The following is a 27,232-nucleotide window of genomic DNA, read 5'->3' on the forward strand; positions in this document are numbered from 1 at the left end:
GCAGGGAGCCTGATGCAGGGCTCCATCCCAGGACCCTGGGATCATGACCTAAGCCAAAGGCAGACATTTAACTGATTGAGCCACCCAGGCGTCCCTGTATGACTTCTTTTAGTGAGAATTCTCAGTCTTAGTTTTTCAGAAAATATCTTTATTTTGTATTTATTATTTTTAAAAAGATTTCACTAAATATACATTGCTAAATTCACAGTTGATTTTAAAGATGTCATTCCGTTATCTTTCTATGTCATTGATGCTGAGAAATCAGCTGTCAGTTTAATAGAAGTTCCTTTGTAGAAGATCTTCTCTATACACCTTAACATTATTTTTGCCTTTGGTATTCTGTAGCTTTAGTATGATGTATGAAGCATGTATTCTTGTCATTTATGCTGCTTTGGATTTTTTAAGTTTACTGAACATTTGTTCTAAAAGTTCTCAATCATCATGTCTTTGAATATTCTCTTCCCCCTTCCATCTAGTCTTGCCTACTTTTATGGACTACTGTTATGGATTGAATTGTGTCCCACCAACATTCATACATTAAAGCCCTAGTCCCCCGTATGTTTATATTTGGATATAGGGCCTTTGTAGAGGTAATTAAGGTTAAATGAGGTCAAAAGTGTGAGGCCCTAATCCAATAGGACTGGTGTCCTTATAAGAAAAGGAAAAGAGACCAGAACTCACTCTCTCTCTCTGTGCACATAAACAGAGCAAAGGCAGCTATATACAAGCCAGGAAGAGAGACCCCACCAGAAACCAACAGCACCTTCACCTTGGATTTCTAGCCTCCAGAACTTTACATAAGTTTTAATATCTGTATTCATCAGCATTCCAGAGAAACAGAATCAATAAGACCTATCTATCCATCTCTCTATATATAACCAATAAGATACACTTATATATCTATATCAATACTGATCAAGAGAGACAATGAGAGAGAAAGAAGAGATTTATTATGAAGAATTGGCTCATGTGACTATGGAGACTGAGAAGTCCCACAGTCTGCCATCTGCAAGCTGGAGATCCAGGAGAGCTGGTGGTGTAATTCTAGTCTGAGTCCAAAGGTCTAAGAACCAGGAGAGTCAATGGTGTAAATCCCAGTTTAAGGGCAGGAGATAATCAATGTCCCATCTCAAAGAGGCAAGCAGGAAGGGGACAAATCCTACCTCTTCAGCTTTTTGTTCTATTCAAGCCCTTACCTGTTTGCGTGATGCCCACACATGTGGGGAGGGCAATCTACTTTACAGAGTCCATTGATTCAAATGCTAATCTCATCCCAAAACACCCTCACAGACACACCCAGAAATAATGTTTAACCTGGACACTCCGTAGCCGAGTCAAATTAACCATTACCATTACTTTGTGCTATATTCTGTGTGATTTTTAATTCTATCTTCCATTTTAGTAATTCTTTCTTTAATTATGATCAATCTGACATTTAACCTAATTATTGAATTTCTTATCTTAATTACACTTTTCATTCTTACATGTTGCCTTTGGTTTTTTTTTTTTTTTTTTCCAGATCAGCCTGATGATTTTTTTTCAGCCTCTGGATCTTGTTTTTTAGTCTCTTGTTCTTTGGGCATACTCTTGATAACTTTTTAAACAAGTCACTACAATCTGGCATCACTTTAAACTATAATTTTAGTTTATCTAATGTGAATTCTGGCTTGTACCCAGATGATGGTAGATGTGTGATTAGGAGAAACCTCAAGAGAATGTTTTCCCCACTGTGCTCAGAAATAAAGCTGACACTGGCAAGTTTCCTAATTATCTCCCTTTATGTGGAGGGGTATTGCCCCAAGTTCATCCTTCCATTGGAATGACTCTTTTCAGAGTCTGAACTATATACCAATATCTTTTTTTGATTTGCCACTTTACATAAACCCTCAGTTTTGTCTCCTGTCTCTTGCATGCAATCAGTTAATGCCAAGAGCTCTACACCACCAGGGACTGTCAGATGCTTCAGGCAGCTATCATCCCCAGTGCTCATTATCTGGAGGTAACTTTCTTGCCAGCTCAGCTCTGCATTGATGGAGACTTAAATGAGATTTAGCCATCTCTCTCTCTCTCTTGCTCTCTGTGCATGTGTGTGCGTGAATATGTTTGAAACACTGAGACAGTTCCTCAGGGTATCTGGTTTTCATATTACCAGGAATCATATTATACAATTAATAGTCAATACTCTCTCATGTTTTGCTTCCAGGATATTCAGTTTAATTGTACTATCAAACTTCTCTCCACAAATTCAGATCTGTGCGTTAATAGTTAATCTCCAGGCATGGCTAAATATTATCAATGAAGCCTTATTTAAGTCGGTAATGTGTATGACAGATTGAGTCAGAAATTAATTCTTTTATTCAAATATGCAATTCTACTATATGTCAGTTTTGTTCAGGTGCTGTGCTAGGAACTAGAGATGAAAAAACGAAAAGAAAAAGACTAAGACACGATCCCCAAAGTTTTCATGATCTAGAGAGGAAGACAGATCAGTAAAGAGACAATTACAGCTTAGTGTTATAAGAACTTTGAAGACAATTTCCCCAGGGAATGTGGGGGCTCAAAAAAGGGCACCTACCCCAGTAAAAGGAGGGAGGACTCCTAGAAAGCAAGATTTGTGCCCAAAAATGGTTGCATGGTTAACAAAACTGAATTTGATCAACTGACTGGGATGAGTTGTTTTTGAGGCCAAACATAAATTCCTTCTTGCAGAAGCTTCTTAACTTATCCCAGCCCTGATCACATTGCCTATAAATGTATGGGCCTAGGCAAGAGGGAGTGAATGGATCCATCAAACTTCTACCTTTACTAGAATAAAAGAGCTTAGAGCAGATGTCTCACAGCTGCCTTATGGATAGAAACATCTTTTAAAATGAAGGATAAAGGGTGTTTATTCTAGTGAACAGAAACTATGGCTTCTCAGTAGAGCATTTGAAGGTAAATTCAATATGCTGACAATTAAAAAATTATTTTGCTGTTGCCTCTGGATTCTGTACATGGACAAACTATATCCATATATTGCACAGCTTTCCTGCCTGGGATACCTCTCCTGCCCTCCACTGCCTCTCAAAAAGTATACATTTTTAATTAAGACCGTGTGGTACTGGCACAAAGGATCAACAGAACCAAAAGAGAGACCCACAACTGTAAGGTCAAAGGCATACACAAAGGTAGCACTGAAGGTCAATAGGAAAGAATGATCTGTTTAATAAATAACGTTGGGTGGATTGTGTGTCTCTGTGTGGAAAACAAATCTTGACTTCTGCCTCATGCCATACACTAAAAAATCATTTTCTGTAGAATGTATATCCAAATATGCAAAGTGAGATAATAAAGTTTCTAGAGAATATCTTAGTGACATTGAGGCGTGGGAAATTTTCTAAAACAGGACCCAAACAGGTATCTTTTTCTGGTAAGGAAAAGACTGACTCCATTAAAATAAGGTATTTATGTTCATCCAAAAAATAAAATCACCATAAAGAAAAGGATGAACAGTCCAACAGAAAAATGGGAAAGATTAGTGAATTCTGTTTGTTTTCTTTTTTTTTGAAGGAATTCTTTTTTTTTTAAAGATTTTATTTATTTATTTGACACACAGAGAGAGCGAGAGAGAGAGAGAGAGGGAGAGAGCACAAGCAGGGGGAGCGGCAGGCAGAGGGAGAAGCAGGCTTCCTGCATGAGCAGGGAGCCCGATGTGGGGCTTGATCTCAGGACCCTGGGATCATGGCCTGAGCTGAAGGCAGCGGTTTAACCAACTGAGGCACCCAGGCGCCCCTCTGTTTGTTTTGTTGACACACACACACACACATAATCTCATTTTAAACCTTTTCCATCAAAATATGACACATGTATATAAAAGTGCATAGAACCTTAATGTATAGTTTCGTTATCATAAAGTCACACCAGGTAGCCACTACCCTGATCCAGAACACTGCCAGCTCCCAGGAAACCCCTGGGTGCTCTCTCCCCTCCAGATATGGTAGTCACTTCTTTGCTTTTTTTTTCAAGGTAGTATTTTCAAGGTAATGTTCTTGATGAAAATTACTGTGAAAACAGTATTTTGAGTCAAAGATCTTTGGAATGTCTGTGGACTCCGAGAGAAGGGGACTGGGGTACTCCTTCCTGCATTGTGTCCTCTCTCCTGAAGGGGAAACCCAGGTTTAGGTTGTGCCTCAGATGGCAACACCAGGCTGCCCAGCTGTGACCACTTCAGCGTATCCTGTGCGGCAGGCACTAAGTTGGGCACTGTGTATACTTAGCTCACTTAATCCTCAAAACAGCCCCATGGTCTTGGTCAAAGGGTGAAAGAGAAGAATAAAGGAAAGTTGCCCTTAATTCACAATATTCAAGGACTGTTAATTTACTTACACTTTTTCCCCAAGGTAAAGTGTACAAGGCACGGCCCCGTGTGACTAATTGGAATTTCCCTCTTTAAAGTATTTGTATAATTGGCATTTACTTTATCTGTGGAGAACTTGAAAAAATAAATTTCCTTGGATCAAAGCATTTTTTAAAAGATTTTATTTATTTGACAGAGAGAGAGAGAACACAAGTAGGTAGAGGGAGAGGGAGAAGCAGGCTCCCCGCTGAACAGGGGGGACTCCATCCCAGGGACTTGATCCCAGGATCCTGGGATCATGACCTGAGACCTGAGTCAAAGGAGGACGTTTAACTGACTGAGCCACCCAGGCGCCCCTGGATCAAAGCATTTTTAAAAAACTATTTATTTATTTGATTGAGAGAGAATGAGAAAGAGAGAGCCCAAGATGGGGGAGGGTCAGAGGCAGAAGCAGACTCCCTGCTGAGCAGGGAGACCGGTGCGGGACTCCAGGATCATGACCTGAGCCACAGTCGGTCGCTTAACCAACTGAGCCACCCAGGTGCCCGGATCAAAGCATTTTGAACATGTTTAGGGCGCACTAAAATTCTTATGAGTCATATTAAAAATGTAATATATATTATATATGTTTTATATATTATATATATGTGGCCAGTTGTACTGTACATTGCAGCTATTGGATGTTCAGTTGACAAAAAGTAGAATAGTTTGGTGGATTTATTCCTTAGGCTCGTCCTGTTTCACTGGAAAACTCATCTAACCGGACATGTCACAGACTAATTCAGGACAAAAGCAAAGCCTCAGCTGAATGGTGAAAACAGCCCATCCAACCTAGGAAGACTCTGTCTACCTGAAGTAAAAGGCCATCAGTCTAAGTGAATGCTCCAGAAAGACACATCTAAAAATAAAAGCAGCCAGCCTACTAGAGAGAAGAAACAGCACTAGGCATTTTGACTATGGTTTTATTTCATTAAATTGCTGAGTGTCTGCTGAATTACAGGAAGTGAAATTGAATATATAGTTTCCAAGTGCCTACTCTGTTTAAGGCATTATGTGGTGGGCTCTAGGCGACTCAAAGATGAATGACAGGCCATCCTCCCTAAATAAGGAGGTTACAGTCCAAGGAGAGGTAAACAATAAGACATATACAGATAACTGATTATATGAACCATGCGTGATAGGACCTAAGGAAAGAAGCAGAGGAGAAATGAACCAGTAATTATTTGAGTACCTTTCATTAGCCAGGCATATTTCATATATCTTTTTTTTTTTCCTCACGACCCTGAGATCATGACCTGAGCTGAGATCAAGAGTTGGATGCTTAACCAACTGAGCCACCCAAGGGCCCCTCATATATCATTTCATAATCTTACAATAACATGATGAGGTTGGTATTATTTCCAGTTCAAGGAACTGGGTAAGTTCAACCAAAGAACTAACCCAGGATCACACTAGTAAGTGGCACAGCTGAAGTTGAAATCCAGATATGCCTGCCCGGAAGCACGTGTTCCTAACAACCTCACATGTTAAGAGCCATGTGGTCTATAGAAAAGAGGTCCTTACTGACCATGTGCCTCAAATGATGAAAAAGGAACCAGGAGGATGAGTCATTTTAGGATGATGTCACATACCATTATATACGCCATCCAAAGGTGATTTGGAATTATTTTCTTAGCCTAGAGTGTAAAACACTTCAACTGGAAGGCATGGTGCAAGATTTAATTAGCAGGCATTCTCCTGTCTCTGCCATCAACCTCAAACCCTGCCTTTAAAAGATAAAATTAATTGAGTTTTATTGTTCCCGTGAGTACCAATGCTGTGCATATATCTTCATAAAACAGAAAAAAACTCAATTTTTTAAAAAAATTTTATTTATTTATTTGAGAGAGAGAGAATGAGAGAGAGCACGAGAGGGAAGAGGGTCAGAGGGAGAAGCAGACTCCCCGCTGAGCAGGGAGCCCGAATAAAACTCAATTTTATTGTATAAATTGTAGGGGTCCATTTTCACTCATTAATATTACGATTTATATAAATGATTTTTTTGATTCTTAATTATTCTTTGTTCAGGTGACTATGCAGCCCCAGCTGTCTTTCTCTTTAGTTGCTTGCCTTCACTGGAATACTTGTTCCATGGTTTCTTAAGAGCTGTCATCACTGTTACCATCGTTATTTTGCAAGGTGAATGAACATAAATATAGATTTTCATCATGTGTAAACTCAGCTGACAATCAGAAAAGGTTTTTCTTCCATTTGAATTGTGTGGTAACGAGGGGATGCTAGAAGATTAGCCCAAATGAACAATTCAGCACTCTCTGCTCTGATTTCGGGTCTGCCAGTAAGGTACTGTGCAGAGCACGCTGCCTCCTAGCATAGTCCCTGACTCTAAGCAGGTGACGACTAACGATGCTTGTCACCTGTTATTTTTCCTAAAGTGCCGAGAGGGTTTGTTTGCTAATGAAAGATAACACCATTTCTCAAAATCGTATAAACCACTGCAGAAACTAGAAGATAGGAAATAGTCTCACCCACATTTTGACTTGCACAGGTCTACCTGGATTTGTGAAAGGTGGCTTTATGACAAGGATTGATCTGCCATAGTTGAGACTATTACAGTTTTAGCTTTTCATCAATGTCAGACAAAGCTAAAACACTAATGGTTAGCATCTCTTTCCGTTCCTCCATTTATGAGAACCAGAATAACTTTAAAAGATCAAAACTACAATACTATTGTATGGTAACATGCTTAAACCAGTGAAATCCTGTGGCTCAACTGCATGACTCTCAAACAATTCCAAGGTACTAGATGCAAATAGACCTTTAGAGTCTTAAACTTTTAGTCTCTTTACCATGCTTGGTGTGATGAATGAGCAGTTGGTATGTAGTCTGATTTTCATGGGTCACTTCAAGCTAGTATGTTAAAAAAAAAATTCCAGTTAGGGGCACCTGGGTGGCTTAGTCATTAAGCATCTGCCTTCAGCTCAGGTTGTGATCCTAGGGTCCTGGGATCAAGCCCTGCTTTGGGCTCCCCGCTCTGCAGGAGGCCTGCTTCTCCTACTCGCCCTGCTTGTATTCCTGCTCTTGCTGTGTTTCTGTCAAATTAATAAATAAAATCTTAAAAAAAGTCCCAGTTACTTATTAGTATAATTCCTTAAATATTAAGGCTTTGAGGAAAAAGGGAGTTCCCAGTGAAATTATGATGGTGGATCTTAACAGTGTGGAGTACTTTACTTAAATGCACAGTCCATATGCTCTATTATTTGTGTGTAATGATCTGGTGAATTGTCAATCTGTCCTTTTTAAAAGAGTGTGTGAGGGGGCACCTGGGTGGCTCAGTCGTTAAGCGTCTGCCTTCGGCTCCGGTTGTGATCCCAGGGTCTTGGGCTCGAGCCCCACATCGGGCTTCCTGCTCAGCCAGGAGCCTGCTTCTCCCTCTCCCGCTCCCCCTGCTTGTGTTCCCTCTCTAGCTCTCTCTCTCTGTGTCAAATAAATAAATAAATAAATAAATCTTTAAAAAAAAAAAAAGAGTGTGTGAGAAAATTAAAATGTACATAAATGTACATGGATGAAATAGGGCTTCATGTTCTCATGTTTGGAAAATGTGTTTTCATCACATAGTGGGAACAAAAACATTCAGGAATTGATCTTTGAAATCATACTGGAGCTGAACATGACATGTAATTTGACATGTAAATACGTAATTCACACACGATTTCTCAGAAATGAATGAAGTGTGGCTGAATATTTCATTTTCTTCATTGCATTTATCACCACCTGAAGTCACTTCATTTACTTATTTGTGTACTTTGTCATTGTCTGTCTCTTCCACACTCAAGTGAAACTCCATGAAGCAAGGGGTGTAGTGACTTGGCCACGATTGTACCCCTGGAGTCCATAACATTGCCTAGAACATAATAGGTGCTCAATAAATATTTATTGCATGAAGGAATTAATATAAATTGAAAAATATTCAGTGCACTGAAGTGTCGTGAAATATACTGAAGTATATTTATGTATTTCTGAAATCAACTTGATGAAGTCTCCACAGTGGCAACACCCATCAGCTTTACTAAATGCCCTGTTATTAGATGGAATTGATACGTTTAGTAAAGGAGTATAGCTAGAGTGTAAATTTCCAGGAACCACACTACACTGGTTAGAAGCAGCAAGCCCGTCAGTGTGAGATTTCAGCAACAGTTCTTCTGTTACTGATGCTTTCTTCTTTTTCACTGAAGCATGCTGTCTTGTTGCAGTACACTTTATAAGGGAGATATGCACACATCTCAAGTGTATACTTGATATGTTTTGATAAATGCATATACCTATGTAACCCACACACTGATCAAGATAATAGAACTTTACATCATTCCAGAAAGTTCTTCTATACCATCTTTTAGTCAATCCCCCTTTCCCCTTTCCCCTAAGCAACTTCTGTTCTGATTTCCATCACTATTAAGTTAGCTTTGCTTGTTCTTGAACATCATATGAATGGAATCATTCAATATGTACACTTTCATGTTTGGCTTCTTTTGTGCAGTATGCCTGTGAAATGCATCAAGGTTGTTGTGCTTTTTAGTAATGTGTTCTTTTTTTATTGCTGAGTAGTATTCATTTGAAATTTGTAAAATTCATCCATTTTCCTGTTGATGGACATTTGGAATATTTCTAGTTTGGAACTATTATGAATAAAGCAGTTGTAAACTTTCTCAGATGAATCTTTGCGGACACATGCCTTACTTTCTCCTGGACAAATATGTAGAAGTGGAAGTGATGAGTCACAGTGTAAGTGTATGTCTGTCTTTGTGAGAAGCTGCCAAACAATTATCTGAAAGTTAAACAAGTTTACACTCGCACCAACAATGTATGAGTTCCAGTTGCTCCACATAATGGCCAGTATTTGGTATTGTCAATCTTTTAAATTTTAGCCATTCTAATAGGTGTGAAATAGTAATAATTGTGTGTTAACTACCAGTTCTCTGATGATTAATGACATTGTGCATCTTTCTATTTGCCTATTAACCATTTATATTTGTGTGTGTGAAGTGTCTGTTCAAGTCTTTTGCCCATATTTTATTTGGGTTTTTGTTCTTTTTATTGTCAAGGTATAAGAATTCCTGATTTATTAGAGATATACATCCTTTTCCTGATATTTGATTGTGAAATTTTCCTGAGTATTTTCTCCCAGTCTCTGGATTGCCCATTTTTTTTTAAACCTGTATTTTGATGACCAGAAGTTTTTAATTTTGAAGAAGTCCAGTTATCAATTTTTTGATGGCTTCTGCTTTCTGTGTCCTGTCTTTGAAATCTTTGCGAGAAATGTTTATTCATGTCCTCTGCTCATTTTTAAAAAAGATTTTATTTATTTGAGAGAGAGAGAGTGAGTGAGCACACGAGTCGGGGAAGGGACAGAGGGAGAGAGGGAGAGGGAGAAGCAGAATCCCGGCTGAGCATGGATCCAGATATAGGACGCAATCCTAGAACCCTGAGATCATGACCTGAGCCAAAGTCAGACACTTAACCAACTGAGCAACCCAGGCACCCCCTGCTCATTTTTAAATCAGATTATTTGGGTTTTTTTTAGTGTCGATTTGCATAAGTTCTTTATATACTAACCCTTTATTAGATATGTCATTTGCAAGTATCTTTTCTCATTCAGTAGGTTGTCTTTTAGTTTGTTGGAATCTCTTGGAGTCTCCAGAGAGATTCTTAAGGGTCAAAGGATTTTCTACAGGATTTTTAAAAGAAACATTTTTGGGGGGATAATTGTCTTAAAATATTGAAATAAGCAGAATCTGACACATTGGAATAAGTTGCCATGAGATTCCAAAGTGAATTTGCATTTACATTTGCCATTTCATCTTACTGAGCTAAGGGACCATCAATGTGACAGTGTATATAACTGGCTGGTATTTGGTTGTTGTGTCTTGCTAGTTAAGTGATAGCAACGGCCAGTGCCTGCCACTATACTTATGTTGTCTATGAAGGCAAAGTTTCTGTTTCCTAGTGATAATATAAATAGCATTTTCAATGACCAAGATTTTAGTTTATGTTTTTAACAAATCAATACTTTGATTTCACATCATGAAAATGACATGCCACTGAGTAATGTACTATTTTGTAGAGGCTAATGGAAAATGAACAGAGGCAGACTAAATAATATAAATGATGTATTTGTACCAAGTGAAAGCCAAATGCTTTCAGGACATTCTATACAAATAAAGATTTAATGGTAATTTGAATATTCTAAATTGAAAACAGAGTGGAAGCAATAATAATAAAATCTGATTTATGATCAATTTTGAAATGATGTAAATGAGATACTAATTGCCTCTGTGAAACTCTGCATTCTCAAGCCTCATTCATGGCAAACATAGTGCTGAGCCTGTTTGAAAAACCACAAGGCCTGTGATGTCTGTGTCAGACTTGTTTTGTAGGAACCTGTATGCCTTGTTTTGGGGGTGAGAGGGCATTTCTGATTATACAGATTCTCTGTTAATTCTTTTCTATCTTGCCAACAATTGTTGAAATATTAGCCAATATAGTCCCAAGCACATAGACAATAAAACACTATGAGAGGCCTAGTTCTGTCTTTGTCTTCAACAGCCTATGAGCTCAGGACTGAAGTAAAACAAACAAAAATGTTAAAAAATATTTCTAAGAATTTAAAACTAACTTTGGATATTCTTTTCTTGTTTCAAATTTCAGCAAAATTTGATTATACATTTCATGCTGATTTCAATTATATTATTATGCTAACTCCATTTATTGAAATAAATAATACAGCTTTAGATTCATCAAGTAACATACTGACATTCAAGGATTTCTCACTAGCAGAGTGTTAAGTATGAGGGCTGATTTTCTTGAACTGAACCTTATTTCTTAGGCTGTCAGTGCCCATCTCTACTGTATACTGTGTCCTCATTCCATAGATGTTAAAATAAAAAAATGTATGTTCCAGTTTCTGTAAAATTTGTATAATCTGTGTAATTTGGTTGCAAACAAAGGTTGTTTTTTTCAGAGCTTACTTAACATGAATTAGTATTCTCTGCAATTGTCACCACACAGAAAGACTATAGAACTGAACCTGAGGCTACATCTTTCCCCTATCAAAACCAACAATGGTGATTTAGTTTCAGCCAAACACATCATCTACTGCAATAAATTAATGTTTATTTGGCTTGCATTGATTTGTAGTTTTGTATTTAATTTGAAAATCTGCTTTGGTTTTAGAGTTTATAACAGTTGTAAGAGTAAGGAGTTTATGCCCAGTTTTATGTTTATACATATTTAAACAACAAAAATAGAATTTCAGCAATACTAGGGGTCTAAAGAGAATTTATTGCTATAAAAGGGGTCAAACATAAGTCGCCTGAGAAACTCTGTTCTAGCTCTTTAATAGCACATTGTTCAGTAGTGCCATGACATCTGATAATTCAAAGCCGTTATAAAGATTTTTTTCTCCCAAAAGATTTGATCTCTTGTGAAGATACAACTTTTTGTTCTGTATATGTCAACACTTTTTTCTTTTTTTAGAATATAAAGTGTTTAAATGTGGTCATCCTGCAGTGTAGCCTGACTGAAGGAGCTTACAACTGGTAGAGACCTCAAGTTCATGACCCTAGAACTCTGACCATCCTTCCAATTATAGATTCCTGTAACCATGTAACCGTTAATAAACTGTTTGGTTGTAAGGTTTCTAAAGAGAGCAAGAACATGAAAGGGTTTTTATATATTTCTTCAAATCTTACAACTGAACATCAATTTACTATTTTTTAATAGCTTTGAAATCAGAACTGGCTTATTGGAGAAAAGCCATTAGAAAAAATATATCAAGCATATTTTATTTGTAATTGGACAATTTAACTCAACAGGCATCTTGTTTCTGCCTAGTTTTTTTTTTTTGAGGGGGAGATGAACATAGTGTTTTTATTACTTTCAAAAGCTGTGAAAGAAAAGGATTATAATAATAAACAAAGGGAAAGATAGGTTTACCAATAATCTCTATAGGCTGTTTCTTCTCTATTTTTGTCTCAGCAATACCAGAAACTTTCACAGGGTTTCACACTACTTTCTTGTAATACATCATAAAATTGGGTACCAATTTAAAAACTTCTCAATATTACTGATCTTTCTCAGGTTTTTATTTCAAAATATTGTGTCATATTTTCGGAGAAAGGGTAGGATGACCACAGACTGAAGAGAAAAGCAAAACTCCATTTATTATACGTAAATATACCATATTACTTATTAAGGATGCCATTTTAACACAATGCCGGCAAACCTATGTCCTTCATTTTATTTCAGTATATAGAGTACTGTAACCACTTCAATATCAGAGGCTTTCACCTGTGGCCGTCATTTCACAATACACAAGGCTGTGACTTGAGCAGTATGGTCTCTGCAGTAGTTAAAATCAAATATTTAACACTAACATTCCAGTATTCCCTGCAAGTAGGTCTGTCCTGCGTGTTTGTGTCGTAACAGAGCTAGGGTTAGGGTGCGGGAAGTGTAAGGAAGTACAAGAATGATTCTCCAGTCCAACTCTCATAGCGTAATTCCTCGAATCCACCTTTCAGGCCAAACAGGTGCGCTTAACCGCGTTCTTCAGTGTTCTAGCGGGTTGCAGGCCGGGTTCCAAGACGGCCTTACAGGAAGACACCTGTGAAGGGCGTGGCCACCCATCCGGGCTCCTCTGCACGCCCTTCCCGGTTCCCTGTGGCGCCTGCGCAGAATGGACTCAGGCACGAGACACGTGCAGGTGCTCACTGAGCCCGGGGCAATCTAAGGGGTGGTGCTCCGTGTTCCGAAAGGAGTGGTCAGATTGTTGGCAGGCATCTCCCGGAGGGTTGGACGCAGAGCTTATTTCAACGAAGTCTTCTGGAACTAGCATAAGGCCCCTGGGTCACGGCTGAAATATCGGTGACGCTACATACCTACTTTGCTTGGAGGACCCGTGCTCGACCCCGCGCCCCGGTGTCTCAGCAAGTCAACCGATTCACAAGCCCTCAGGGAGACCTCAGTCGCGCCAGCCTGTGCCCTCTTCGCACCACGGCGGCCTGACGGCCCCCTCGTCCGCTGCTTGCCCGGCCCTTGAGGGGCCCCGCTCACTGAGGCTTCCGCCGTGCTCGCCACTCCCGGCATGCTCCGCGGGCCCAGCGCGACGGCCACAGGGCCCACAGTCCCAGGCCTGGGTCCCGCGAACGGCCCCTTACCCAAGGTGCTCCGGGCGCGGCGCTCATTTGCATATGCCACCCGACAGGGAAACTCGGCAGGCCGTCGCGGCCCAGCCAGCGTAGCGCCAAACATGCGAGCCTCGTGGGTGGCTCCGTGTCACCACAGTTCCCCAAACATTCCGTGGTCACCGGGGAGGCGCACGTTTCGGTCACCCTAACTATGAGAGGTGAGAAGCTGCCGTGCCTTATATAGGTGTTGGGCGGGTGTAGTAGCGTGCTCGCTTCGGCAGCACATATACTAAAATTGGAACGATACAGAGAAGATTAGCATGGCCCCTGCGCAAGGATGACACGCAAATTCGTGAAGCGTTCCATATTTTATGCAGCTCCCCAGTAAACTGCCACTCTACGGATTAAGCACCGGAATGGGATTTGGAAAAGTTCTGGCGGTCTGTTGCGACTTTCACTAAGCATTTCCGCTAGCGGCTACTAGCCCAGCACACCTGGGAGGTTCTCCGGGCCTTCCGGGGAATCCTATGTCCTTGGAGATGAGACTTGACCTCCACGGCCCCCGGGCATCTTCATGGCTGCCCGTCACGTCACTATTACTAAGTGACCTAGGCAATCCTAGTATCTGCATCGAACGCTCGTTCTCATTGGTTAAAATCTGTTTTGGGTTTGGGCAATCAACTTTCCTCTTAGTCAAATTTTCCATCACAGAATCCGTCTGATTTAGGCAAACCAGCATTTCTGGGTGCTCCTTAAATGCCAGGTGAAAACAGGCATACAAAAGCGGTCTCAGAAGGACTCGCGAAAGCAGATCCGAATGGGCTTGACGCTTCTAGCCAGTTCACTTAGTCCTGGAACTCTAGGATCCACAGGCCACCGCCAACATTGATCTCATCCGGTGTAACCGCTACTCCTTGGTAAAAGTCCCTGCTTTAATGCAACTCGCAGTGACACAGAGCGTTTACACTCAGGTCTAAAACGACCAAAGAATGTCACATCGTAGGCGCAAGAAATGTGCACTAATGTTGCTTCCTTCCTTTAACAAGGATTCATTAATTTAGCCATAATTTAGCAATTTAATAATTTAGAAGTGATTTTGTAAGGATTCATGGACCAATTCATGCGCTAGTGTTCTACCACCCAACAGAGCCAATACTCTTGGCGCCTCGAGTTTATGTTGTTGAGGGAGACGAGATCATACGTTAAGTCTATTTCAGAATTCCTAAATTCTGTAAGGAAACACAAGTTGACATTTTCTCATCTTCGAGATATGTACAAACGACACGTTTGCACATATTTTGCCACGTGCAATTCAGCTTCTTTCACAGGCCATAGACTGCTCTACAGCAATATTTTTCTAGTGAAATGTGACAATTTCATTATTCAAGTACTTTAACCGGTACCGACCATTTCCTCAGAGCTACTCGGCGAAGAGAGGCAGTTTACTGGGGAGCTGCATAAAATATGGAACGCTTCACGAATTTGCGTGTCATCCTTGCGCAGGGGCCATGCTAATCTTCTCTGTATCGTTCCAATTTTAGTATATGTGCTGCCGAAGCGAGCACGCTACTACACCCGCCCAACACCTATATAAGGCACGGCAGCTTCTCACCTCTCATAGTTAGGGTGACCGAAACGTGCGCCTCCCCGGTGACCACGGAATGTTTGGGGAACTGTGGTGACACGGAGCCACCCACGAGGCTCGCATGTTTGGCGCTACGCTGGCTGGGCCGCGACGGCCTGCCGAGTTTCCCTGTCGGGTGGCATATGCAAATGAGCGCCGCGCCCGGAGCACCTTGGGTAAGGGGCCGTTCGCGGGACCCAGGCCTGGGACTGTGGGCCCTGTGGCCGTCGCGCTGGGCCCGCGGAGCATGCCGGGAGTGGCGAGCGCGGCGGAAGCGCCAGTGCGCGGGGCGCGAGCAGGCCGTGAGGCAGCTGTGGTGCGAAGAGGGGCCCGGCCGGGCGGTGCCGCGCTTTTAGAGCACGTTTCCCATTTAAACTATCCCGAGGAATACTTAAAAAAAATAATAATAAAGTAATCACCCGCTATTATCACACCTCGAAAAGTTAAGGTAATTCCTTAATATCACCTAATATTCACTCTCCGTTCAAATTTCTGATTGTTTCGAAATTACACTTTGTTGATTTGTCATATGTACCTACAGGAGACCCCGTCCCACATTGTATTTGATCGCGATATCGCTAGGTCTCTGTCATCCTCTTAATAACGCCCATTTCTCTTCATGCCATGGACTCATTGGCGAAACGGGGTATTTACCCCGTGGACCGTAACAATACTTGCATTTGGCTCATTTCTTACCGATGTTGTTTAACTCGTGTCTCTTTCCTTCGTGTTTCTTGAAAATTTAGTTAGCTACAAAGGCCTAATTAGATCCTGGTCCCATTTTGTTTCGGCATGCGGGCTTCATGGGTAGGTTGTGTTACTTCTTACTGCATCTCAGCGTAAGGCATGTAACGTCTGGCAGAAGCAGTGGCTTCGGGGGAGGTCATCAGCCTGAGCCTCCATTAGAGTTTCCCAGAAATCTTTCACTGGATCATTTTAGTGTACAGTGATGAACGTTGTCTGGGTAGAGGGTCTGGCGGTTCGCTTGTGGGGTTGTTTTTCATCCATGGCTCATGAGCTGTAAGGACCTAAACCCAAGGCCCCTCGTGTCCCAAGTTCTGTGCCCCAAGGAAGAAAATTGAGAGAATAACACCGGGACAAGAAATGACTGAAGAGGGTGGATGTTGTTTGAATCTTCGGATCATTCTATCTTTTCCATAATTTAAAGTGCGCTAATAAATTACTTTTAGGCCAGACTGACGTTGTGTTTTTGTTTCCTGACTGCTGAGAGGCTCTTCCGGAGCCATTTAATGTTGTCCTGTGTGCTGGGTCTCCAGGTCCCACCTCCCTCACCACATAACCCTCAGCCACACTTTCTTGTGTACAATCAGTTGGATAAGAAAAATAGCTCCACCCAGCCTCATCCCTGTTTGAAGGTAGACTGATGTGGGGTGTGTGTGTGTGTGTGTTTCTGGATATTTCCTGAGTGTTGTTTTCTGTCCGGCTATCCCTTTATTGAAAGCCTCATCCAGTAGGACAGTGTGTTAGAGACATTCAGATTTTTAACATCTTAGATTTCCTTACTCTAGTCTTGTTTGTGTCACACAGTTGTCCTTTTCTCCAAACTCTTGTGTTCCCCTACAGTCTTGTTGCTCCTGTTTGTTCTTCCCCTGTACCTCCTCCCCTCTACAGTTGGATACGTCGCTAACTGAACAGTTAGCCGGTTCACATACGCATTTATAATTACTCTCATGTCTTCACAGTACAAATTTGCAACATTAACACTATTCTTTTAAGCTAAAAACACTTCTGCTAAGCTAAAAAAAATCTTTAAGATCCCATATTTACATTTTGACAAAAGCAATTCTTGCTCTTATCACTGGTTAGGCATATGTAGATCTCCAGTCACTTTCTTGCGGGGAGATAGAATTGTTCATCACATCTTTGGAAGTCATACAGAAAAGTTAAAAGGGAGGTGGTTTTTTATTTAGATAATCTTTTATTTAGATAATCTTTTGTGTCTTCAGTTAAGATTTGACTCTAAAAAAAAGTCTCAGTAGGGATTGTTAACAAATTGACTTTAGGAGAGATTGATTTAAAGGTTTTTACTTTATAAAAACAAATTAAAATATCACTTTGGGTGGCCAGTCAGTGAAGCCTCTGACTCTTGGTTTCAGCTCAAGTCCTGATCTCAGGATCGTGAGAGCGAGCCCTGTATTGGGCTCTGTACTCGGTGGGAGTTCGCTTGAGATTCTCTTTCCCTCTCCCTTTGCGCCTCCTGCTTATGCTCTTACCCTCTCTCTATCTAAAATAAATCAATAAATCTTTAAAAAAATAAAAAATAAAATATAACTGTGTCTCCCTTTTGGGGGGATGCATTAGACTATAATAAAATACTTATTTGTTGAGAAAAAGGAAAAGATTTTTCTCACCTCATTGAATTTTTTAATAAGAAAAAATGAGTTTTATTTTTATATTTTGGAACATTTGAACTTTATTACCAAAAATCTTGTCATAATAATTCCAACCATTTACATTAGCAGGGGAATAAAATAATATCTGTCCTTCTTTAGTGCTATGTAAAACTATGGTGTATCTTACATTCAGTGGAATTTTAGATCCAAAGAGATGTAGTATCTCATTTTTCAAAGAAGGAAACTGAGGCTGAAATAAGTGTGTCATGATTTCCCTGGGCAATACTGTCAGTGGCTCTGTCATCTTCTGAGGCCAAACCCATTGCTCTTTCCACTGTACCACTTGTAGTATTAGTAATAGGTTACAAAAAAAGAGTAAAGACTTTAAGCCTGCTATTTTTACAACCACATTTTTGAATTCTCGTTTGACTGCAACAGTAGTACACGCTGATAAGTGGAAAGTCTACCTATTCTTTGTCTCCACAGAAAGTGATATGACACAATTGAAAGAGGCAAAAACCACAAGTCATTTTCTCTTCAGGAATTTTGTTCTAATAAAAAAGAAGAAATTCGACCAAAATCTTCACATTCTCTTGAGTAGGGAACAGATGAATCACTTAGAACCACAGCATCAATGATAGGCTTTACTTGGTGAACTCCAGCTGGGGAACAGTGGTTATCAACGTAGGCTGCAGGTTGTAATCTCCACAAGAACTTATTAAATACCAGTGCCAGGGATGCCGAAGTGGCTTGGTTAATTGTCTGCTTTTGGCTCAGGTCATGATCCCAGGGGATCAAGTCCCGCCTTGGGCTTCTTGCTCAGCGGGGAGCCTGCTTCTCCCTCTGCCTGCAGCTCCCCCTGCTTGCGCTCTTTCTCCAATAGATAAATAAATAATCTTAAAAATATATATATAGTGCCAGAGCCCTCCCCTGAAAGTTCTGATTTAATTGTCCTCTGTTTCTTTCGTCTTTCTCTACTGTGAGCTCTCAGCCTTCACAGATCTGCCTCAGGCTTATCATCTGCCTTCTTTCTTGCTCTTGTCTACTTTCTTTTCCATTGGACACACTGTGCATCAGGTGAAGCTTGTATGAGTTCCCCACCGGACCCCTTCCTTTGCTACTCCCTTCCTTTTATGCTCTTCCTCCTTCCCTCATGTTGCACTCATTGAGTACCCAGTACTTCTTAGTACTTCTCCTAAATGTCTCACCTAGAAAGAACTCCAAGGATCTTTCAAAACTCACCAGTCCTGGGTTTTATTTCTTCAGGGCTCTGCTAGTGAACCCCATAAAGTAAAATACGCTAGCGCCCTGTTTCACAAACTTGCCTAGTGATAGATTCCTAAACCTAACTTCTTACAGTGTCCAGAGGATTAGCCTGTGCCAAGGCATTAAAAGGATGATCCAGCGTATCTCCCAGATGACGTATCTGTGTTTTACAGGCTTTAAATGAAATGAGCAAGTCACTGTGGTAAGGCTGATGTGAGATATTTTTATGCATGGATTCGTTTCACAGCAACCACTTCCTTTAATTTGTAGCAGACAACCTCATGTTCTTTTTCACTGAAGGGAAAGAAAAAAAGACCAGGAGAGACTATCAGAGATGAGTTTCCTTAATTTCTTGTCCTTACTACAAATTTACGTAAGTACACATGCTTCTCTCTTTCCTGTCTTCTGGTTTCAGGGGAGAGGTATCCCTTGTATGGGAAAAACTTGTGCCCAGGTGGACAGCTCCATTGCCTAGACTCCAGAGAATACCCTCCAGGGTTTTCTGATTCCAGTTTGGTGGAAACTCTGTAAATTGTAGATAACTGATAGCAGTGCAAAATAATTCTTGTTAATGGACATGCAAAATTTGTCCAAACATTCATTTGAACATTCCTTTACTTCATACAGATTTGTGATTTTTTATTTCTCCTTTGAGGTGGTTACAACATCTACCTTCATTGATTAATACATTCAATAAAACCTTTAATCCATGTTCATTTTATATCTGTATGAAAGGCATGATTTTTACCTTCCTTTTAAAAAATTGCCTTTCCCACCCTTTTCCTTTTTCCCAGCTGTAATTTCTGGATGCAGTTCTGTGCTCCAGGTATTTTAAGAACCAGTTACCTCAGACCTCATTTTGAACAGTGTCACCCTTTGGGTCCTCTCAATACTGCAGGCTTGTAAAATACGTACCAGGCAGGAACCCTGCCAAGTATAGGCACTTTCTTTGTTTTAAAGTTAAACTCTTCATAGGGACTGAAAAAGGGGCTTCTGGCAAACTCTTCACCATACCGTGGTGGGGTGAGTCTAGAGTGTCATCTGAACAGTGCTTCCTGGGTTCCTCTTTGAATTCTGCCATTTTCAGTATTCTTTTGTCTGAATAGGCCAAGTGATTCAATTGGCTGGTCTTACACACAAATTAGTTACAAAGATGAGCTATTTGTAACACATTTCCAATCATTAAAACTCAGACATAGAACATTCCTTTAAATGGCAGGATTAGAAAACCCACCGTCCACATTATGCACTTTGGGAAGATATCTATAGTATATGGTGGTGTGAAATTCGGCCTTGCTGGATATCGCTGTTTGTTATTTTGATCTATTTTGAATAAATGTATGTTATATGTATATATGTATATATATTTTTAAATTGTCTTTTAACAGTTTGTACGTCTTCTACTGAGATGCCCAATGGCTTCACCTAACAAAGGTATACTTTTCACCATGTAAGTACAGCTTTGTGGGATACTTAAAAACTGAGATACATCTTTTTTGGGCTCTCAAAATGACAGTAGAACTTTGCCGAGTCTCCCTTTTTTCCAATTTTAATATTGTTCTCTATTATTTTTTTGGTTTATTTTTGTTTTGCTTACAGCAATAAATCATGGCCCACTGTTGGTAATAGTGGTTGGGAATTTAGTGTTATAGTCTGACCTTTTGGTGAGCTCTCTGTATGGATTAAGGATTTGTAGAGATCTAGTCTCTGTTGATGAGAGACAACAGAGAAACTAGTTTGTTAGTTTTGTTTTCCTATTTATCTGTTTGGGCTCAAATCAGTTAAGAATGTTGTGTTGCACCAGGAAGGGAAAGAGCTCTCTGATAATCTGAACCAGTAAATTTTTTTGTGCTTCTGTGTTTACTTTTGACTGATAACTGGAATTTTGGAATTAAAGCTATAAACTCTGAATCTTTGTGAATGTCATATCTGGTAATTCAGAAAGGTCTTTCCCTCATTGTATGAGTGTGTAATGTTTTCCTAAATCTAGGTGGTATTAATAAATTAGATTATAAAATCTCCTAAATTAAAGGAGCCCTGTTCTGATTGGCTTGCCAGATAAGTGCTTATGTAAATATATTTCTATAATTCTCAGGAAATAAGGAAATGGAACTTAAAAAGTGCTAAATTTAAAAAGTATTTTAAAAGAAACCAGCTCAGAAAATTTTAAGAATTTAAGTTCGTATAATTTAGGTAAATCTTTGGCAAACTAGTTTAATAATTTGATTTAATAAAAACCATTTTTTTGTGACTTGTCAATGTTATATGTAATGCAAGTGTACATTTTTATTATACTTGGGTATGTTTTTCTAAACATATACATGTTTACTGATCAAATAACATAGTGTTACTTCTACCTAATGCTTATGAAAAATGTAAATTTCCGTTTGACCAAACTGATCCTTATTCTGATTAACTTTATTTCATTAGTAATTATGTTCTGTAGTGTGTCAACCTGAAGATAAATTTCTAAGATCTAAGTAACCTAAAATCTTGAATTGGTACTAAATTGGGTTAATTAATGGAAAATCACTGGATAGCTACATCATTTCTAAATGAGATTTAATACTAAAGTGGTGGGGGGTGGGAGGGATGGAGTGGCTGGGTGATAGACATTGGGGAGGGTATGTGCTATGGTGAGTGCTGTGAATTGTGTAAGACTGTTGAATCACAGACCTGTACCTCTGAAACAAATAATACATTATATGTTAAAAAAAAAAAAAAAGGAAGATAGCAGGAGGGGAAAAATGAAGGGCGGGGAATCGGAGGGGGAGACGAACCATGAGAGACTATGGACTCTGAGAAACAAACTGAGGGTTCTAGAGGGGAGGGGGGTGGGGGGATGGGTTAGCCTGGTGATGGGTATTAAAGATGGCAGGTACTGCATGGAGCCCTGGGTGTTATATGCAAACAATGAATCATGGAACACTACATCAAAAACTAATGATGTAATGTATGGTGATTAACATAACATAATAAAAAAAGTTAAAAAAAGTATTAATTATTAAGCATAATTTTAAATTTATATTCCTGAGTGGCTCAGTGGTTAAGTGTCTGCCTTTGGCTCAGGTCATGACCCAGGAGTCCCGGAATTAAGCCCTGCATCGGGCACCCTGCTCAGCGGGTCGTCTGCTTCTCCCTCTGACCCTCCCCTGTCTCATGCTCTCTCTCTCTCTCAAATAAATAAATAAAATCTAAATTTTCATATACCTTTATTATTTCTATATACTATAGAAAGTTGATGTCTTTGGGTCATGTTCATGAGCATGTTCATTTTTGCCACATTTAGAAGTTGTGTAGGGGATATTAGCGATTGTAGAAAGTTGTATTATATGAATTCATGAACTCTGGTAGTCTGATAAAATACTGGGCTGTGACAATTCACATTTTATACCACACTCTCAGTTTTCTCTGCAAAATGGAATTACTTTGGTTGAAAGTTATAATTATTACAAATGGTGTAGACTCAGACTACTCAGACTGACTCCCTCTCAGACTACACTGAGAGGGAACTATTTCAGAGAAATATAACTGTATGTGCTTGTATTTTTCCAAGAAAAATACTAGTGTTGTCCTAAAGGAGCTGCATAAAGTGTTTTATAATATTACCTTATTTTTCTTTTAATCTCCCTAGTATCTGTAATGAGGTCTCCTCTTTCATTCCTGATGTTGATAATTGTGTTTTCAGTCTTATTTTCTTGATCTGTCTGGTTAGAATTTTATCAATTTTATTGTTATTTTATAAAAAACCACAGTTTTTGGTTTCATTTTTTTTTCTATTGCTTGTTCATTTGTATGTCATTGATTTTTGCTCTTTGTTATTTCCTTCTATTTACTTTAGGTGTAATTTGCTCTTCTTTCCCTAGTTTTTTTTTGTGGAAATTTGGATTATTAACTTTAAACTTTTCTTATTTTCCAATAGAAGCTTAAAGTCATAAATTTGTCTCTAGGCAATGCTAGCTGCTTTAGCTGTACCTCACAAATTTTAATGTGATATTTAATATAAACACGTTTTCAAATATAGTTCAGAATATTTACTTTCCCTTTTACTTTTTTGTCACATGAATTATTTAGATGTTTATTTTTTAGTTTCCAAATATTTGGATTTTCTAGGTATCTTTGTGCTCTTTTTCGGATTCTCTTGTGGTATGATTTCAATTATTTTAAATTTATTAAGACTTGTTTTATAGCCCTAGTGAATGTTCTGTGTGCATAGAAAAAGAATGTGCAGTTGTTGGCTGGAGCGTTCTATAAATGTTAATAGGTCAAGTTAGTTGGTAATGTTCAAATCATGTGTATCTTTACTGACTCTCTGTTCTTCTTCCATCATTTGTTGAGAGAGGACTGATGAAATCTCCAGCTGTAATTGTGGAGTTCTCTCTTTGGCCTTTTGCAGTTCCAACGGGTTTTGCTTCATGTATTGTAAAACTCTGTTGTTAGGTATGTATACTTTTAGGACTGTTATGTCTTCTTGAGGAATTGGTGCCGTTATCATTATGAAGTGTTCCTCTACTATCACAACTACTAAAATTAATCAAATGGACTTTTGATGATTTATAAAAACATTTAAAAAAAGAAGCACAACTTGTGTTTCTCCAAAGCCACATCCCCTTTCTCCTGCTTTGATTTTTCCCATGGCAACTGTCTCCACCACACAATTTATTTGTTTTCTATCTTCTCCCACTAGGATAAAACTTCTAAAGAGTAAGAAGACTTCATTTGTTTTGTTCACTGCTGTTTCCCAACTACCTGTCATAACATGTGATCTCAATAAATACTTTCTGAATGAATTAATGTACAAAAAAGCTGCAACAACTGTAAGAACACAGTATTTCCCGACTCTACTCCATTTGCTCCACGGTAAATGGCTTCTGCTCACACAGGGGCTATTTCAGGAATAACTTCTACATCTTTAGCCCAACTAGTGCCATAAAGCAGTGTTGCCTTGGGTTCGCAGGGTCTCAGGAAGATGTTAGTGAGATAATTCTTTGTTTTAACTTTCTCTTTGTATCTCATCCACTTCTGGCTAGTATTTAGTCCTGAATCATCCCAGAATAGTGAATCTGAAGGACAGACACCCAGACCCTGGCCCCTCACCCTGGACTCCTATTAGGAGCCTTCACCCCTTCAAGAGGCTCTTTAAGGCCCTCATATACGATGGACTCTTTGGGCCAGCCTCGCTGCTTCTAGGAATGGTTTTTATATCCCTGGATTGTAAGGTGAGTAGGAGCTTGGTTCTGATACCAAGACCCCAGCTACATGAAGCATTTATATTTCCCATGTCCTTATCCACACTGTGGTTTCGTTCCCCCAACCAGTTCTGTTTATTCACACAAGCCAAAGGCTATTATTGTCCCAGGAAATTTAAGCTTCAATTCGACCAGAAAAACTGAGGCTAACTCATTGTAATATTTGACAATGTAAACTGCAAGCAGAACATTTATAAATCAAATTTTCCTCACAGATTTATTTCTAAGGAGGGAAAAAAATATCTTTTTAATTGCTTGTATGTTTGGGGTATCACGGAAAGATCCCTGGGTCTGATGGTCAGAGTTAAAATCCCAGCTCCACCCCTTGGACGACCCACACCCTCTGTGAAGCAGATAATAGTAATGTCTGTCCTGCTTGCTTCTGTGGATCAACAGAACGATCTGTGAGAAATGCTCAGGAAAGTGCCTTGTGTATTGCAAAGCTCTACAAGTGGGTAAACTGCTGTTGTCACCATGAGAAGTTTTTCCAACTTTAAGGTTTGCAGTGATTGTACATTTTTAGTCATTAATTCAAGAAGAGCATTTGGGTATTTGTTGCCTCAGAGGCCTTCACTCATCCTGAGGAGTACCTGCCTACAACTCTTAAACTGGAAGAAATAAAACCCAATATCCATTGCCTGTTACTTTGGAAACTAGGAGCATTTCAAAATACTGGTATGGAGGCAGGAGTCTCTCCTCTGCTCTCTTACCTGCCGCTCCCCTACAGTGTATTCAGTAAACTCCCATCTCCTTTAAAAACAAAACAAAACAATAATAAAGTACTGGAAAGGAAACAATGTAACTGGGAGGAAAAGCACCACTTGGGACCAATCACCCTTCCCCCCTCCCCGCCCCCCCGCAAAGCTTAAAATACTAGGCACCTGTTTAAATATTTCCTAATCAATTTTTTAAACCTAAAAGTTGGATATATTTCAGTTGTGTCTGTTAAATACATGATGAAGATGAGAAAGGTAAGATCTGTTTTCACTTTGGGGAAGTTAATGATAATCATGAGTGATGTTGAGCAATTTTCATGTGCCTGCTGGCTATCTGTATGTCTTCTTTGGAAAAATGTCTATTCAGATCCTTTGCCCATTTTTAAACCGGGGATTGTTTTGTTTTTTTGCTGTTATATTTATGAGTTCTTTATATATTTTGGATATTAACCCCTTATTGGATATATGATTTGCAAGTATTTTCTCTCATTCAGTAGGTCGTCTTTTCATTTTTGTTGATGGTTTCCTTTGCTTTGCAGAAGCTTTTAAGTTTGATGTAGTCACACTTGTTTATTTTTGCCTTTGTTGCCTTTGCTTTTGGAGTCAGATCCAAAAATTCATCTCTGAGACTGATGTTACGTAGTTTATTGCCTGTGTTTTCTAAGTTTTATGGTTTTGGGTCTTATATTCCAGTCTTTAATCCATTTGAGTTAACTTTTGTATATGGGGTAAGACAGTGGTCTAGTTTCAGTCTTTTGCATGTAGCTGTCCTGTTTTCCCAACACCATTTATTTATTGAAGAGACCATCCTTTCTTCACTCTACATTCTTGCCTCCTTTGTTGTAAATTAATTGATCATTTATTTCTGGGTTTTCTCTTCTGTTCTATTGATCTATGTGTCTATTTTATGCCAATATCATACTGTTTTGATTACTATACTGTGTAATATAGTTTGAAATGAGGGAGCATGATGCCTCTGGATTTGTTCTTTTCTCTCAAGATTGCTTTGGTAGAATTCACCAGTGAAGTTGTCTGGTCCTATACTTTTGTTTGTTGGGAGGTTTTTGATTACTGACCCAATCTCCTTACTAGTAATTGGTCTGTTCAGATTTTCTGTTTCTTCCCGATTAAGTGTTCGAAGATTATACAATTCTAAGAATGTATGTATTTCTTCTAGGTTGTCCAATTTGTTGACATATAATTGTTCATAATAGTCTCTTCTGATCCTTTGTGTTTCTGTGGTATCAGTTGTAACTTTTATTTCTGATTTTGTTTATTTGAGTCTTCTCTCTTTTTTCTTGCTGAGTCTAGTTAAAGGTCTGTCAATTTTGTTTATCTTTCCAAAGAACTAGCTCTTAGTTTCATTGATCTTTTCTATTGTCTTTTTAATCTTCATTTCATTATTTCTGTTCTGATCTTTATTATTTCCTTCCTTTTACTGCCTGTGGGCTTCATTTGTTCTTTTTCTAGTTTCTTTAGGCGTAGAGTTTGGTTATTCATTCGAGATTTTTCTTTTTTTCTTGACATAGGCCTGTATCACTATGCACTTTCCTCTTAAGAACTGCTTTTGTTACATCCCATAGATTTTGCTATGGTATTTTCATTTTTTTCTAGGTATTTTCTTATTTCTCTTTTGATTTTTTCATTGACCCAGTAATTCTTCAGTGGCATGTTGTTTAATCTCCACATATTTGTGATTTTTTTCAGGTTTCTTTTTGTAATTCAAGTTTCATACCACTGTGGTTGGAAAGATGCTTGATATGATTTCAGTTTTGTTTTATTGAGATTTCTATGGTGGCTTAACATGTGATCTATCCTGATATATTCTGAAGTTCTCAAGTTGCATGTGCACTTGAGAAGAATGTGTATTTTGATGCTTTTGAATGGACTGTTCTGTATATATTAAGTCCATCTGATCTAATGTGTCCTTTAAGGCCAATGTTTCCTTATTGGTTTTCTGTCTGGATAATCTATCCATGGATGTGAGTGGAATGCTAAAGTCCCTCTACTATTATTGTATTGCTGTCAGTTCTTCCTTTAGGTCTGTTAATGTTTGCTTTGTATATTTTGGTGCTCCCATGTTGGATGCATATATATTTACAAATGTTTTATCTTCTTGTTAGAATGACTCTCTTACCATTATGTATTGCCCTTCATCTTTTATTACAGTCTTTGTTTTAAAGTCTGTTTTATCTAATTTGAGTATAGCTGCCCAGCTTTCCTTTCATTTCCATTTACATGGAATATCTTTTTCTGTCCCTTCACTCTTCGTCTATGTGTATCCTTACATCTGAAGTGAGTCTCTTGTAGGCAGCATATAGATGGGTCTTATTTTTTATGCATTCAGCCATTCTTTGTCTTTTGATTGGAGAATTTAGTCCATTTACATTTAAAGTAATTATTGATAGGTATGTATTAATTGCCATTTTATTAATTATTTTCTAGCTGTTTTTGTAGTTACTCTATTTTCCTTTTTTTCTTACTCTCTTCCCTTGTGGTTTGATGACT

At 39.0% G+C, this 27,232-nt stretch overlaps 1 protein-coding gene and 2 non-coding genes across 3 annotated transcripts in view; 2 read left to right on the forward strand and 1 right to left on the reverse strand.

Moving 5' to 3' along the window:
- Positions 1–13,780: 13,780 nt before the first annotated feature.
- On the forward strand, positions 13,781–13,887 carry LOC112822904 (U6 spliceosomal RNA). The gene has a single exon (XR_003207874.1). It is a non-coding gene; the product is annotated as a U6 spliceosomal RNA (small nuclear RNA).
- A 1,086-nt stretch (positions 13,888–14,973) lies between these two features.
- LOC112822903 (U6 spliceosomal RNA) lies at positions 14,974–15,080 on the reverse strand. The gene has a single exon (XR_003207873.1). It is a non-coding gene; the product is annotated as a U6 spliceosomal RNA (small nuclear RNA).
- Positions 15,081–19,032: 3,952 nt separating this feature from the next.
- AKAP6 (A-kinase anchoring protein 6) overlaps positions 19,033–27,232 on the forward strand; it is a 584,567-nt gene continuing 576,367 nt past the window's right edge. Inside the window, exons 1-2 of the mRNA XM_073895064.1 lie at positions 19,033–19,132; positions 20,148–20,209. The gene's annotated coding sequence lies outside the window, so the exon portion shown is untranslated. The remainder of the gene's footprint in view (positions 19,133–20,147; positions 20,210–27,232) is intronic.

The sequence above is a fragment of the Callorhinus ursinus genome, unplaced genomic scaffold (assembly GCF_003265705.2).
Source record: "Callorhinus ursinus isolate GAN/ISIS: 27379988/994484 unplaced genomic scaffold, GSC_fseal_2.0 scaffold8, whole genome shotgun sequence".
NCBI lineage: Eukaryota > Metazoa > Chordata > Mammalia > Carnivora > Otariidae > Callorhinus > Callorhinus ursinus.